Here is a 14,596-nt window from a genome sequence, read left to right on the forward strand (position 1 = left end):
GGTGTGGCAGGATGCGGATCACTGAGTGCGTGTGTGTTTCCCCACACACAGATGTGCGCATGTTAGCGGGCAGGTGGCAAGGTTAGCGGGCAGGTGGCAAGGCCCAGGGAGAGGGCTGACTGGCAGATCTGCAATGAGTGCAGTGATGGAGCCCACTCCTCTGGGCTGCGGTTTCTGAGCATGCAGGAAGGTCTGATTGGTGGTTCACGCTGAGCCGAGAGGCAGCTTCTCAGACTCTAACTTCCGCCTGGCTGTGGCGCCAGACATGCACCTCCAGGGAGAAGGGAGTGGGTGTCTGGCCTGTTGGACCGTGAGGGGTGCCCGGGTGGGGCCCGAATCTGCAGGGGGTGGAGGGGTTTGCCAGTCAGAGTGGCGGGGTGGGGGTTCCTAACTGGCAGTTCTGCACAGAGCGCCGAGGCGGACGACTCAGCCTCCTCAATGCACCTAGCTGCTTTGTGGCACGGGTCCTGCTGAGCGGGTGCACGCAGCGCCTCACCTGAGACCCCGGGTGTCCACGCGGAGCCCTGACTATGGGTGGGAGTCCACCTCTGTGTCTGAAAGATGCTCTGAGTGGTCTTGGGAATCAAACAGACAAATTTAGTACCCGTACTCCGCCCCCAACTCTCCCCACTCACCAATCTCCTTGGAGCTCTGGGCGTAAGCTACCTAATAGTCGGCCATCTTCCCTCCTTCTGCTCCACCAATAAATTTTATGGCGTGTTTTCAAAATCTCATACTGAAGTCCTTTGTAGAATTGTTAAATTTTTTCCTCATTAGTTTCTGTGGTTGGTACTTATTTTTGAATAATAATTGTGTTGATTGGATTTCTTGAAGGCAGATATATATAATCCTATCACAGATGGCATTGTGCTTCATGATTGATTTTACAATGCCCTTTTAGACAATTAATGCAACTTCATTCCTCTTGTTTTCGTTATTCCCAGCAGAGTGAATCATCTGATTTTCTGACTCAAATGGCCACTGCCAGTGCATTTCAGCTGACCAATGCCTAGGATATTGATCTTTATGCTTTCTATTTCATTTTTGACCATTTTCAATTTTCCTAAATTAATATTTTTCACAATTCAAGTTATAATCATTGGTAGATAGTTTATGTATTTCTCCTTACTTTGAGCCATGCCCCATCAGCAAATGAAGATTCCAAAGCCTTCACTCCCAGAGGTTTTACCCAAATCTTGTCATCCTGGTTTACTTCACTCTGAGATATCAACTCCTCCTCAGTGATATTTTTCGTCCTTTTGGGCAGAAGGGCCCATCCTCTGGCATTATCTGCAAGAATGTTCCTCTTCCACTCATTAGGTCCTCAGTATCTGATAATGCATAATCAGAGTTATGCATAAGGTTTTCAGCGATGCCTTCCTCTGAAGTGGGCAGTCAAGTCCTTCTTCGTTGTCTGTTCTTAATCTGGAAGCTCCACTGAAACCTGTTAACTTTGAGTGACCTTGCTGGCTTTTGAAATACCAGGGACATCAATTCCAGGATGGCAGCAAAATACAAGGCACCGCAGTGCAACAATCTGTTAGACAAGTGTGGACCAATAATCTAATGTATATATTTTTTCCATTCCACATATAACAGACTATGTATTAAATAATCAATATTACATTCATGAGTTTAAAATACACCATTTTCACAGATTTCAGTGATATAAAATTAGAAATATATAATAGAAATATCAAGCAAAAAAATAATAAAGTGCATCAAAATTGGACACCACCATGCTTAAAAACCACTGAGTAACTGATGAAATAAGGAGCACAATTAAATACTTGTTAAAAAAATGAGAATGAAAATAAAACATAACAAAAATATAGGACACTATACAAGCATTTCTGAGTCCAGTTACTTAACCAAAAGTACAGATATCAAAAGAGAGACAACTCAAATCAAGATTTTAAGCCATCTTCTACAAGTAGAAGGATAGTGAAAATAAATTATCTTAAGAGTAATCATAAACAGTATGACATAAATAATGAACCAGAAAACAGAAAAACAAAAGAAAAAAATTAAGAAGACATGACATTATTTCACTGAAAAATTAACAAAGTTGAAAGTTGTAGGCAAATTTAGCAAAAGAAAGAAGAAGGAAATAGAATAAATTATAAATGAAATAGGCAAAATTACAACAGAACCAACCAATATATAAAAAGCTAATTACCCAATATTGGACTCTATGACAGCAAGGAGCCTGGATAATAGAGTTTGTGCATTGCACTGCAATCAGCAAAATCAGTTCTTTGAAACCACCAGCCACTCTGACAGAAAAATACATAATCTCATCAAAGTATTTGTGTTAGACAGGGTTCTCTTGAGAAATAAAACCAGGACACTAATAATTTTATATATATTTATACAGTAGATAGATATATAACATAAGAAATAAACAGTTAATTAATCTATAATTAGTCCTCTGTAGAGCAATTCAGGCCACCTGGTTACAGGCAGGAAACAGCAAGGCAGGTCACCAATAGTCAGCTCGCTGACAGGGTCCGACAGTCCCCAGCTCAAGAGATGTAAATTCCAATGGTGTGGCGAAGCAGGTCTTGAAGAAACCTCAAATTACAGCATCACAGTCCATGGGTTAGGTGTCCCACAGGTAGTGTAGCTTGAAAATGGAGGCAAAGAATCAAACAAGGTAGCTGCACACTGGTCCGATTATAAAAGAGCAAGAGAGTGAGAGACGAGGCTTGCTGAGTCATTTATCTTTCCGCCCTTTAATTAATCCCACATGTGTTCATTGGCCATGTTGGCACAACAATCCTACCTATCACAGTATTATAATCCTGGAAACTCACAGGAGCTTGTGGGGAGAAAGAGAGTCCCCCACAAATCATCACAGGTCTGGTAGGTGTAATTGTACAGCGATAATAAGTAAAGATTATAGTGAAGTCATAGAGAGCATGGGAGTTACAGGAGAGATTGAATTAATGGAGTCAGACACAAATCGTGGTAGCATGCTCACCTCAACCCCACTTGATGGTTCTTGTGGGGAGAGCCTGGCCATGGAGTCCCAGGAGTGAGAGCAGGAGAGCCTCCGGGGCCAAGGACCGGGGAGAGCCTCTTCTTTATTCCTAAACAAAGGTTATATCTTATTAGGGGGACATGATTACAGGTAACCACACGTCACAGGAAGGGGCAGTACAATAGGCATACACGTTGTAGGAAGGGGATCTATGATAGGCATAAGCATAACAGGAATTGGATGAGCTAAGGGTGTGCCCATAGGAATGGAAAGGTCTAGGGGTATACATGTGACAAGATGGGCGGACCCTAGATTCATGATGGCAGCCTAACCTTCCTCAACCTTGCGTGGGTTTGACCTCTCTAGTGTCTCCTACAAGGAAACAGACAACTATTATCCTTATCAGAAGGGAGTGGGCCTTACTTGTTGTGAGATAAACAGTGGTGTCTGCTTGGTCCAGATGGCTGATGGCTCTTAGGGAGAATGACCCCTAAATTACTCCTGATGACCTCCAAATGTATAGTCATTCTCAAGCAGCTAAGTCTGGTATATATTTGGGGGAGACAGCTTGAGAGAAATCCTTCTGTTTCCCATAGGAGCTGTTCTTTCCCAGTCCAATTGGGTTGCTATGAGTCAATATATTAACTCAATGGCAGTGAGTTTGAGTGAATAGTACAACAAATTCAAGACCTAGAAAAATGGAATACAATTCAGGAAATGCATTACCTGCTAAATATGTATAAAATAATGTAGAACATTTTAGGAGACTTATAACCAAGGAGGAAATGGACAAAATCATTAAAAAGTTCCAACAACAAAAGTTCCAAAACCGGACAGCTTCACTGGGTTAATCTACCAATCATTCAGAGAAGAGTTGGCACCAACTTTTTTGCAAACTGATGCAGAATATAGAAGAGGATGATACACTCCTGAACTTAGTTTGTGAGCAAGTATAAACATGATTTTTTTTAATGGACAGACATTATAAGAATTTCAAATTATACACTCTTACCCTTTATTAACATAGATGCAAAATTTTAAAACAAAATCCTAGACAGTAGAATTCAGCAAACATTTTAAGATTACATTATGATGAAGTGGAATTTATACCATGTATGCAAGTATGGTTTAATATTAGAAAAACAATCAATGCAATACATCATATACATAAAACAGAAATAACGATCCATACGATTATATCGATAAGTGCAGAAAATTCATTTGACAAAGTAAATGCAGAAAATAAATTCATTTGGCCTTCATATGTGGTTAAAAAACGTTCAATAAAATAGCAAAAATAGGGAAATTACTCAATATAGTAAAGGCCATATGTACAAAACCTATGGTGAACATTTCACTCAGAGAAACAGAAAGTATTCCCCCTGCAAATGGCAACCAGGGGTGAAAGCTATTTATCCTTTCTCTTATTTAAGATAGTTCCTGGAGTCTTATCCGGTGCAAGTAGAAAACAAAAAGAAAACAAACGCATCCAGATATTCAATGAGGAAGGAAAACTCTCTTTGCATATGACATGGTTCTATACATAGAAAGCCACAACAACTTGACAAAAATATTTTTTGGAACTAATTAAAAATTTAGCAATGTGCCAGACTACAAAATCAATATACAAAAATCTTCAAGATTTTGGTATACTAAGGAAGAGAACTCTGAAAATGAAAATTTAAAATATATTCAATAAAACATGATCCATGGCTTACAACATATATGAAAACAAAATTAAGGTGGATTAGATACTTAAATATAAACCCTAGATATATAAATATTATCAGTGAAAAAGTAGGGACAAACTTATTGCTCATAACATATGGCATGAACACATTTTAAAACATACTGCAAAACAACTACAAAAGAGCACAAAGTAAATGATGGAGATCTCCTAAAGTATGACACACATGTGCTTCCAAAGACTTTATCAGAAAATTAAGAGAACTCACAGAATTAGAAAAAAATGCTTGCAATGATATATGAGTAAAGGGATAATTTATAAAATATATAGAAAAATACTGTAAAACAAGAAAAAGATGACTATCTCAATTAAAAATGTGGCAGAAAAAAAGTAATAGTTTACCAAAGATAACATCCAGGCAGCCAACAAACATATGAAGAAATGCTTGTAATCTGTCACTACCTCCAGTGACAGTGAATTACTTAATGTGTCTCTTCTAGCCACTAAAGGACCTTTCACTGCACAGGTCTGGAAAGAATGCAAGGGAAAATTCTGATAGCTTTCACCTGTAATTGTGAACAGATTCCCGGGAGTACCATCATGCGTGTATAAAGTGAGCCCTCGGAGAAGCAGAAAAAGGAATCTCATTCCCAGCAAGAGAAAGTGGTGGACATGTCCTCTGGACTGGAGCTCCCTGTCCAGAGGTCGTGCTGGAACCAGAACACAGCTATAACACTGGCAAAGCAAAAGCAGGACCAGGAGGCAGAGCATAGAACAGAGTGGCGCACTTCCCAATCAAGGGCCAAGTAAAGCTGAGTACTATTGTGCAGGGTCTCTCTTGCACTGTGTCGTGCCTCTGGGCACTTTATTTAGGGATCAGAGTTTGCTGACGCATGGAATTTGAGCTGAATGCTTTTGGTTGAAGCTTACAGTAGATTGGTATACTACTTAGGACATTTCTTAGCAGACGGGAAAGAAATCTGCAACATGTCCTGAAAAACAACTATCCTGAGTATTTCTCACCGATGTTACAACTTGTTGACTTCCTTAATAAACCGTTTAGTCTGTGAGATCTGTGAAGCCATCGCAATGGATACTAAGTCTTAGATAAGTACAATAGAGCATAGGAGAGAAGACAACACACTAGCCATTTGAGAAATGCAAACCAAAACAAGCATGAGGAACTTCTTCACACAGCACTAATGACAGATAGATGATCAAATGTGTTATATATAAAAATGGAATATTATATGATTTTAAAAATGTAATTCTGATAAATGCTATATCATGGATGATCTTTGAAAAAAGTCTGCTAAATTAAAAAAAAAAAAGGCGGTCCCAAGACACCAAAGAGTGTAGAAGCACAGGTGCACTTCCGGTTGCTGAGGTCTGAGGATGGAAGATAGACAGGTGGTGTGTAGACTTACACAGCGACAGTGAGCATGAGAGCAATAGGGAAGGAGAGAAAATAACTGAAAATTGAGTGTGATGAAAGTAGCACACATCTTTGAATATAACAAACATCGCTGAAAAGCACATTTAAAATAGATGAATTAGACAATACATGTGTCACGTTTAATAAAGCTGTTTTAAAAATAAATTTCAAAGTTAAGCATGTGTTTACAGGCATAAGGACCAAGAATTCTACCAATGTCATCAGTTGAAAGTTAACCAAACATGCAATCAAGATGCATTGATAATTATTGGCAATTACATTACAAAAGTTGGAAACAGAGGAAGGAAAAATGGTTGGAAATATAGTGTTGGTGACAGAAATAAAGCTGAATATTGTGTAATAAAAATTTGCAAGACCATTCATTTGGTTGATAGTAAATTTGTTTTTCAACAGCATAAAATAAACTATGCACATGGACTTCCCCAGATAGAATGTACAGAAATTAAATTGACTGCATCTGTGAAAAAATAACAATGGTTGTCTTCTGTATTGTGACAGGGAGCTGCCAGAGGTTCCGGCTGGATTCCGATGAGGACACAGAACATGTAATGTCATTGGTGATGTGAGATGGAGCATGCCTGAAAGCCGAGAATAACAGAAGCTGTCTCCTTGTGTGTTTTTTTGTCTATGCTAAGACATTCAACTCTGTAGATTTAAACAACCCATTGAAACCTTGAGAAGAATGGGAATTCCAGAACACTAACTGTGCTCATGCAGAATCTCACATGAATCAAGGGATCGTGTGCAAATATAAAAGAAGAATCTTGCATGATTTAAAATCAGGAGCATTGTCATTTAGGGTTGTATCCATTCAATCTGTATGCTGATCACATCATTAGAAAACTGTATTATATGATGAACAATGCGACATCAGGATTGGAAGGAGGCTTATTAACAACTTTGAATATGCACATCACACAGACTTGCTAGTTTAAAGCAAGAATTGGGAGCACTTATTGATGAAGATCAAGAATTGCAGCGTTTATTTTGGTTTAGAATTCAATGTAAATCCTCACAATGGGATCAATAGGTAACATCAAAATAAATGGAGAAAAAGTTGAAATTGTCAAGGAATTTGTCTTACTTTTATCCACAATTAATGTTCCTAGAAGCGGCAGTCAAGAGATTAAAAGACATGTTTTATTGTAAATCTGCTTTGGGATATTGAAAAACAATGATGTTACTTTGAAAAGTAAGAAGTGCTTAGATCATGCCATGGTGTTTTAAATTGCCTTTTATGTATGTGAAATTTAGACATTGAATACAGAAGATGAAAGGAGAACCGATGCTTTTGAATTATCTAGCTGGTGAGCAATATTGAAAGTACCAATGACTGACAAAAGGACAAGGCAATCTATCTCGGAAGAAACATTGACAGATTACTCAGTAGAGGACAGGATGCCTGAGACTGACTCTTCTGTACTACATTGGATATGTTATCAGGAGAGACTAGTCCCTAGAGAAGAACATCATGCTTGTTAAAGTAGAGGGCCCATGAAAGAGGGAAGCTTCTCAGGAGGATTGACGCAGGAGCTGCAACAATGCTCTCAAGCACAGAGCAACATTTTAGGATGGGGCAAGACTGTATCAGGTTTCCTTTTGCTGTGCGTAGGGTTGGCATGGGTCAGAACTAACTCCAGGGTGCCTAACAACAATGACAAAGTATCAAGCAGAGTGAAAAAAAATAAACACACAGATAATCTTTTTAAATTATTAGAGATGAGGAATTTGTTAATGAAAAACAAATCAGTGATTAGGTAGACTCTACAACAGAAGATATCCTATGTCAGATCATTCCACTGGCATTTCAACTTACCAAGGACTTAAGAAAGTAAGAGAAATCCTCATTACTTTTTTATCAATTTTGACTCTCAGTAACTAGTGGGTGAAATAGAATTGCCCAATACGGTTTCCAACATTGTAATCTTTATTAAAGGAAGTTGCTATTTCTTTCACTTATGGAACTGCAGATGGGTTGCAAGTGCCAACTTTTTGGTTAGCTTTGAGTGCTTAACCACTCAGTCACAATTCTCACTGCCATCAAGTCAATGCTGACTCATAGCAACGCTCTGTGGCATTTTGAGCCTGTAACTGTTTACAGGAGTAGACAGCCCAGTCTTTCTCTTACAGGGCTGCTGGTGGTTTCGAACTGCTGAGCAAGCGGGTTACAGCTCAACCCATCAACACTACACCACCAGGATACCTCTATTGTGTCACAAGAGCTCCTATTGGAGAAATATTCAAAGAACATTCACCTCATGATTGAAAAGCAGAAGACAGAAGAGTATGTAAATCTTTGAAGAAGAAAAACCTTTGTTAAAAATGTTTGTTAAGAAAACCATGCATTTTATTTCAATTAATTAAAATTGAAAACAATAATTTAATGTTAGAATCAATACTATTTGCCATGGAAATTTATTAAATTAACTATCAAATTAAAAATATCAAATGACATCTGTATTTGTCTGGGTACTTTAGAGAAACAAATCCCCAGAAACTCATGTATAAGAGAGAGTTTTATATAAAGGTTAAATACACATGAAGAAAACATCGCAACCCAGTGCTGCCCAAGCCCATAAGTCCAACATTAACCCATAAAACCAACACCAATCCACAAAGTCCTCCTCCATCTCACAAAACAGATGCAATGACGCCAAATGCAGGAGGAAAGCTGAGTCAGTGAATGTGTAAGCATTTCAGTGCTGCCAGTGGTCTCCACACAACTGCTCCAGCACCCAGGGCTGCATCGGGGTAGATCCATGTGGCTTCTCCTCGGGGATGTCTTGCAGGAAGTAAGCCTGCCAGCTGAAGCAGGGAACTGGCTAAGGTAGCTACACGCTGGTCCAACCATAAGAAACAAGAGACCCGAGAACTCAAAAGGCGAGGCTCACCAAGCTATTTATCCCTCAGCCCTTCTGACAACCCCACATGTGTTTATCGGCAAGGTTGGCACAATAATCTAACTACCTCAATATCTAAGGCATAATAATTCACTACCATTTTGTTCTTAATTATTAGCTTGCAATTGCATTCTCAACCATGAAATTTTCATTTAAGATAAGTAACTTGTATATTGAAACTAAAATATTTGTTATTTAAATATATCAATTGCTTTGCTGATAAATACTTTTACTGCCATATTTAAGTAGTAAACAAAATTGGATAAAGAATGAATCCTAGTCCTCAAGTATGCTGTTGTTTTTAGGCATGAACAAGTTGGTTCTGATCCAGGGTGCCTTGTGCACAATGGGAGGAAACACTGTCCGTCCTGCACCAGCCTCGCAGTTCTTTCTGTGCTTGAACCCATTGCTGCAGCTCTGGTGACAGTTTTCTCCTTGAGGCCCTTCCTCTTCATTGACACTCTACCAAACATGAAGCCCTCCCATGACTGGTCTCTTCTGACAATATGCCCAAGTAAGTGTGAAGAAGTCTCCCCAACCTTGCCTGTAAGGAGAACTCTGACCATAATTCTTCCAAGATAGGTAGGTCTGTCCTTTTAGTTGTCCATTGTGTTTTCGATATTCTTTGCCAGCACCACGATTCAAATGGATTTATTTTCCTGTGGTCTTTATTCAATGTCCAACTTTCACATGCATATAAGGCAAATGAAAACACCATGGCTTGGGTCAGGCATATCTTAGTCCTCAAAGTAGCATACTTGCTTTTCAACACTAGAGAGAGGTCTTGTCCAGTGTATTTACTTAATGCAACACATCTTTTAATCTCTTGACATCTGCTTCCATGAGCATTGATTGCGCATATAAGAAAGATAAAATCCGTGATAACATCAACCCTTTCTTTATTTATCGTGATGTTACCTATTGGTCCAGTTCTGAGGATTTTAGTCTTCTTTACATTGAGTATAATTTACCATTAATTAAGAAATGAAATAAGGATCACGGTTGGCTAAGCCATAGGAATCAATCCTATGACAGTGATTTTTTTGTTTGTTTGTTTTTATGGCACAATATGGAAATAAAGATATAATCCCATTCCTCAATGATATTTTAAAAGATTAAGAAAGAGAAAATAAATACTTAAAGTATCAACATGTGTAGTAAACCACTTATGAAATAAAAAGTGTCTATTATTAATTAATAGCCATTACCTGCAATGGATTGCATACATAAACAAGCTGAATTGATTGGATAAAGCTGAGAAGTCTTCTCACAAAAAAAAATTGTGTCAGATTTCCTAAAGGTATTTTTCATGCGTTTTGTGTTATTTTTCTAATCATATGTTATATACAAGAATATCAAGAGACTTAGCATGATTTAGTTATAAATGGCACTCTACTTGTATCTCTGCTGCTTTCTCGTTTCATACTTTAGACATTACATCGAACATTTGTTTACAATGCCCTTATAATCCTATTTCATTTTGCATTGGCTATTGAGCAGTGCAAATGTTTAAGTTCTTGACACTTAATTAGAAATTGGGCAGTTAGAATTCACCTCAGGGCCATCCTGGAAATCTGCTTTTGAAAAGTTACATTTACTGAAAATTCTACAAGGACAACACAAAAGATAGCCATGAGTCAGTATTCACTCAGCACACACAAAAATGTGCTTACTTATTTTTCTTTTTGAATTTCAAACTCCTTTAGGGTATAGCCTTTTTATAATGTCTATATATGGCTAACACAATCAATGAAGCAAAGAAGAGGGACCATTTTGAAATCCACATACTAAATAAGTCTTAAGAAGATTTATCTGCCCCCCCCCACTATATAAACTTTCTGAAACTAAACACTTGTATGGAATATGTGGATAATATGAGCCACTAAAATACTTCTGAACATTTTAAATTAGTTTTATAACTATTAAATAAACATCTTTACAATATAGAGAAAATAAAAAATAGTATTGAGAATTTAATTGATATTCTAGTAGATTGTCCTTCTGTGATAATGCAAGTATTTCTATCTAGTTAAGTAGTTGTGTCTGTAATGGAAATAGACAGTAATTTCCTTTAAAAGCTGCTATTTAATAGGGAAGAAAGAAGTACAAAATGAATAACAGAAGTAACAATAACAAAAAGTGAAACTTTATACAAGTATAGAATATTTCTCAATAGGTTATTTTATAGCAGCATTAGCATTTTCTATGTGCTACATTTGCTGAACAGTAATTTACATCTCAAAAGGAACTAACATACTTTGCAAATTTAAATGGATTTCTTCAGAGACCACTGTAAACACCACAGAAAATAACTGTTGTATTTTACCTCTATTTATTTACAAATAATAATGCAAAAATAATTTTAAATGGTAGTTCAAATATAGCGATGAACACTGAAAGGAAATAGACACTGCATAGTGCAGTTAAGTAGGCAAACATTCTTCTGAGAAATAGATAATACAACTAGAGCTCAAGACTGGAAATTTCTCTACTTTTTCATTAAGTGTAAAGTATATTACATTATGTATGCTCACTGTATTAACTTTTTGACTTCAGGTGAAGCTTCCTGCTAGTATTAACTACTTAAGTATAGATGAAACAGAAATGCACCAATAAATGGCTAACTGTTCAGAATGTTTTAGAGCTAGAAAATAATATGTTTCCTAATAAGCTAAAGCAGTATTTGTGCTATGTGTGGGATCATGTTAGACAGAGATGCTTTGATACTTACTTGTCCTTTCCTCCTTGAATAATTTAGCAAAAATCAGTAAGAGTTTACTGTGTATCTAAATAAGGTATGATTGGAAAGAAAGTACAGTGCTATGCTGGGGGTTTTGATGGCCACCAAATTTTCACTAAGAGGATTCCCAGATTCAGCACGTAGCTATATTTACCACTATGATTTATTACAATGAAAGTTACAAATAAAATTTTATGAAAAAACCCTAAGATCAAAATCAAAGAGAGAAAACTAGGTATAAGCTTCAAAAGATAGGCTCCAGGCGGAATCACGTGGGAAGCACTGAATTCCCCAGTCATAAGTTATAATAACTTGGATGAAATATTGCCTCTCAGACAAGGTCCTCTCAGACTTGGTGCCCAGAGTTTTTAAGGTAGACACCCTAATCATGTAGGCACCCTCTCTCTGGAATGTACCCAAATTTCATATTCTCAGCATGTATTCTAGCCATGTTGTTTTATAGAATTTAGGCACAATGATCTACACTTATCAATTAATGATGCTGAGAAACCTTCTGAAATTCAAGTTCTCAGAAGTCAGCCAAAGGCCAAGCTAGAAGAAAGCATTGTGAGGAATAACTGTCCATCTTACTGTATACCGTATCTGCACCATTGCTGTGATCGAGGGGTTCTCAAATTACAGCCACGTGCGGCCTGCCGAGGACACTTATAGGGCCCGCCGGGCGTTTTTGCCCGTTTTGGGTTTTTACTTCAAAATAAGATGTGTGCGGTGGGGTCGGTGCACTCGGAGCTGTCGGAGTGTGAGAGCGGGACGGGAACTGGGGGCACTCTGTCTTTCTGAGCTTCTCCGGGCGAGGTTTTCCAGAATCACTTTGAACCCGCTGTCTACGCGTGTGCCAAGTGCGGCTACGAGCTGTTCTCCCGCCGCTCCAAGTACGAGCACTCGTCGCCTGGCCAGCCTTCACGGAGACCATCCACGATGACAGCGTGGCCAAGCGGCCCGAGCGCAATCAGCCAGATGCCTTTAGGGTGTCCTGCGGTAAATGCGGCCACGGGCTTGGCCTCGAGTTCCTCAATGATGGCCCCAAGTGGGGGCAGTCCCACTTCTGAATATTCAGCAGCTCCCTGAAGTTCATCCCTAAAGGCAACAAATCTGCCTCCCAGGGGAAGTAAGCGGGCAGCGGAACCCCAAGCAGCCATAGTCATTGGTCGCCTGCCTTTAGAACTACAGCCTACTGACCTTCAGGCAGGGAGGGCTGGGTGGGAGCGGTGTTTCCTGAGGGAGCGGTGTTTCCTGAGGACCCTACTCCCTGTGCCAGGATGGGGCCAAGGGCTGGTTCATCTTGGCCTCCGAGGCTCGAGGCTGGGACTCTGGTCTTAAGGTGTCTGTGTCTTGAAAGACATAACACCCTTGGCTTCTCTCCTCAGCCTGGCGGCCCCTCCCTGCCTCTCTGATCTCACCCCTCTGAGCCCCAATTCCCAAAGGGGCTCCAGCCCTCACCAGGGCCCGCACTGACCCCCTAAGTTGTGTGAGCAGCTACAACCACTACAAGGCCATGTCCCAGTCTGCAGCTCCAGCCCGGTCACTGCATGAATTGCTCTGGTCAAATCCTTCCAGGCTCACCAGGGCACTGATGGTCTGTGACCTGCTGGGGCATGCAGGCCCATGGCACAACCCGAGTCCCAGGTCTCCATTTGTGTGGGAGAGCAGCCACTGATCCATGGTCTTCCTACCAGTCCCCGGTGGGGCCTGGGAGGTCTTATCCCACAGTCTGTACCTGCCAAGCCTGCCCCAGGAGAGTACGTCCAGAGCTCCTGGTGGTAGCCTCACCCTCTCTGGCCTCACCCTCTCCAACTTTCTGAACTGATCGGCTGGAAACTAATAAAGACAGGAGACCCAGCAGGCTGCTATGTCCATGACTGGGTCTGTCTCCACCCTTAAAAAAAAAGTGCAGTATGCATAGGAATTTCTTCATAGTTTTTTTTTTTTAACTATAGTCCGGCCCTCCAACGGTCTGAGGGACAGTAAAATGGCCCCCTGTTTAAAAAGTTTGAGGACCCCTGCTGCAATCTGATGGTCTCATCGTCACGTTTTAGGAATCGTATAAGATAGCTAGTTTATCCAGTATCAGAGAGGCCAGCCCAGCTCTTCGCAGCCCTAGAGCACAGAGTAGAGCTGCCTCAGTGCACGTCTAAGAGTCAGTCTTTCCAGGAGCAGACAGCCTCATCTCTCTCCTGTGGGGAGGCTGGTGGGGTCCAACTTCTAATCTTGGGGTTACAGCCCAATGCTTCACCCACTATGCCATAAATATAGGAAGCACATTAGAAACCAGGATAATTTTATTAGATAAATATCTTAAGAGCTAGTTTAGAAATGTTCACAAGAAAATATCATGTCTTACAATTATATTTTACCAAGAAAGTCTTATTAGTTTCTCCAGATATGTAATTATATAATAATATAATTATCATTGTTGTCCCCCACTCTCCCCACCCTCCCTCCCTCATGAACCCTTGATAATTTATAAATTACTATTAATATTTTCATGTCTTACACTGCCCAATGACTCCTTCACCAACTTTTCTGCTGTCCAAACCCCGTATAGGGGGTTATATGTAGATCATTGTGATTGGTTTCCTCTTTCTCCTCCCACCTTCCCTTTACCCCCTGGTATCACTACTCTCAATATTGGTCCTGAGGGGTTTATCTGTCCTGGATTCCCTGTGTTTCCAGCTCTTATCTGTACCCATGTACATGCTCTGGTCTAGCCAGATTTGTAAGGTAGAATTGGGATCATGATAGTGGGGGCATTGAAGAACTAGAGGAAAGTTGTATGTTTCAGTGGTACTATACTGCACCCTGACTGACT

The 14,596-nt window shown here is 39.7% G+C and overlaps 1 pseudogene; it reads left to right on the forward strand.

The window, feature by feature from the left end:
- Positions 1-12,486: 12,486 nt before the first annotated feature.
- On the forward strand, positions 12,487-12,899 carry LOC115873740 (annotated as a pseudogene).
- Positions 12,900-14,596: the final 1,697 nt, after the last annotated feature.

This window comes from Echinops telfairi, unplaced genomic scaffold, assembly GCF_000313985.2.
Source record: "Echinops telfairi isolate 266 unplaced genomic scaffold, ASM31398v2 ScPeMD7_7469;HRSCAF=8507_1, whole genome shotgun sequence".
In the NCBI taxonomy this organism is placed as follows: Eukaryota; Metazoa; Chordata; class Mammalia; order Afrosoricida; family Tenrecidae; genus Echinops; species Echinops telfairi.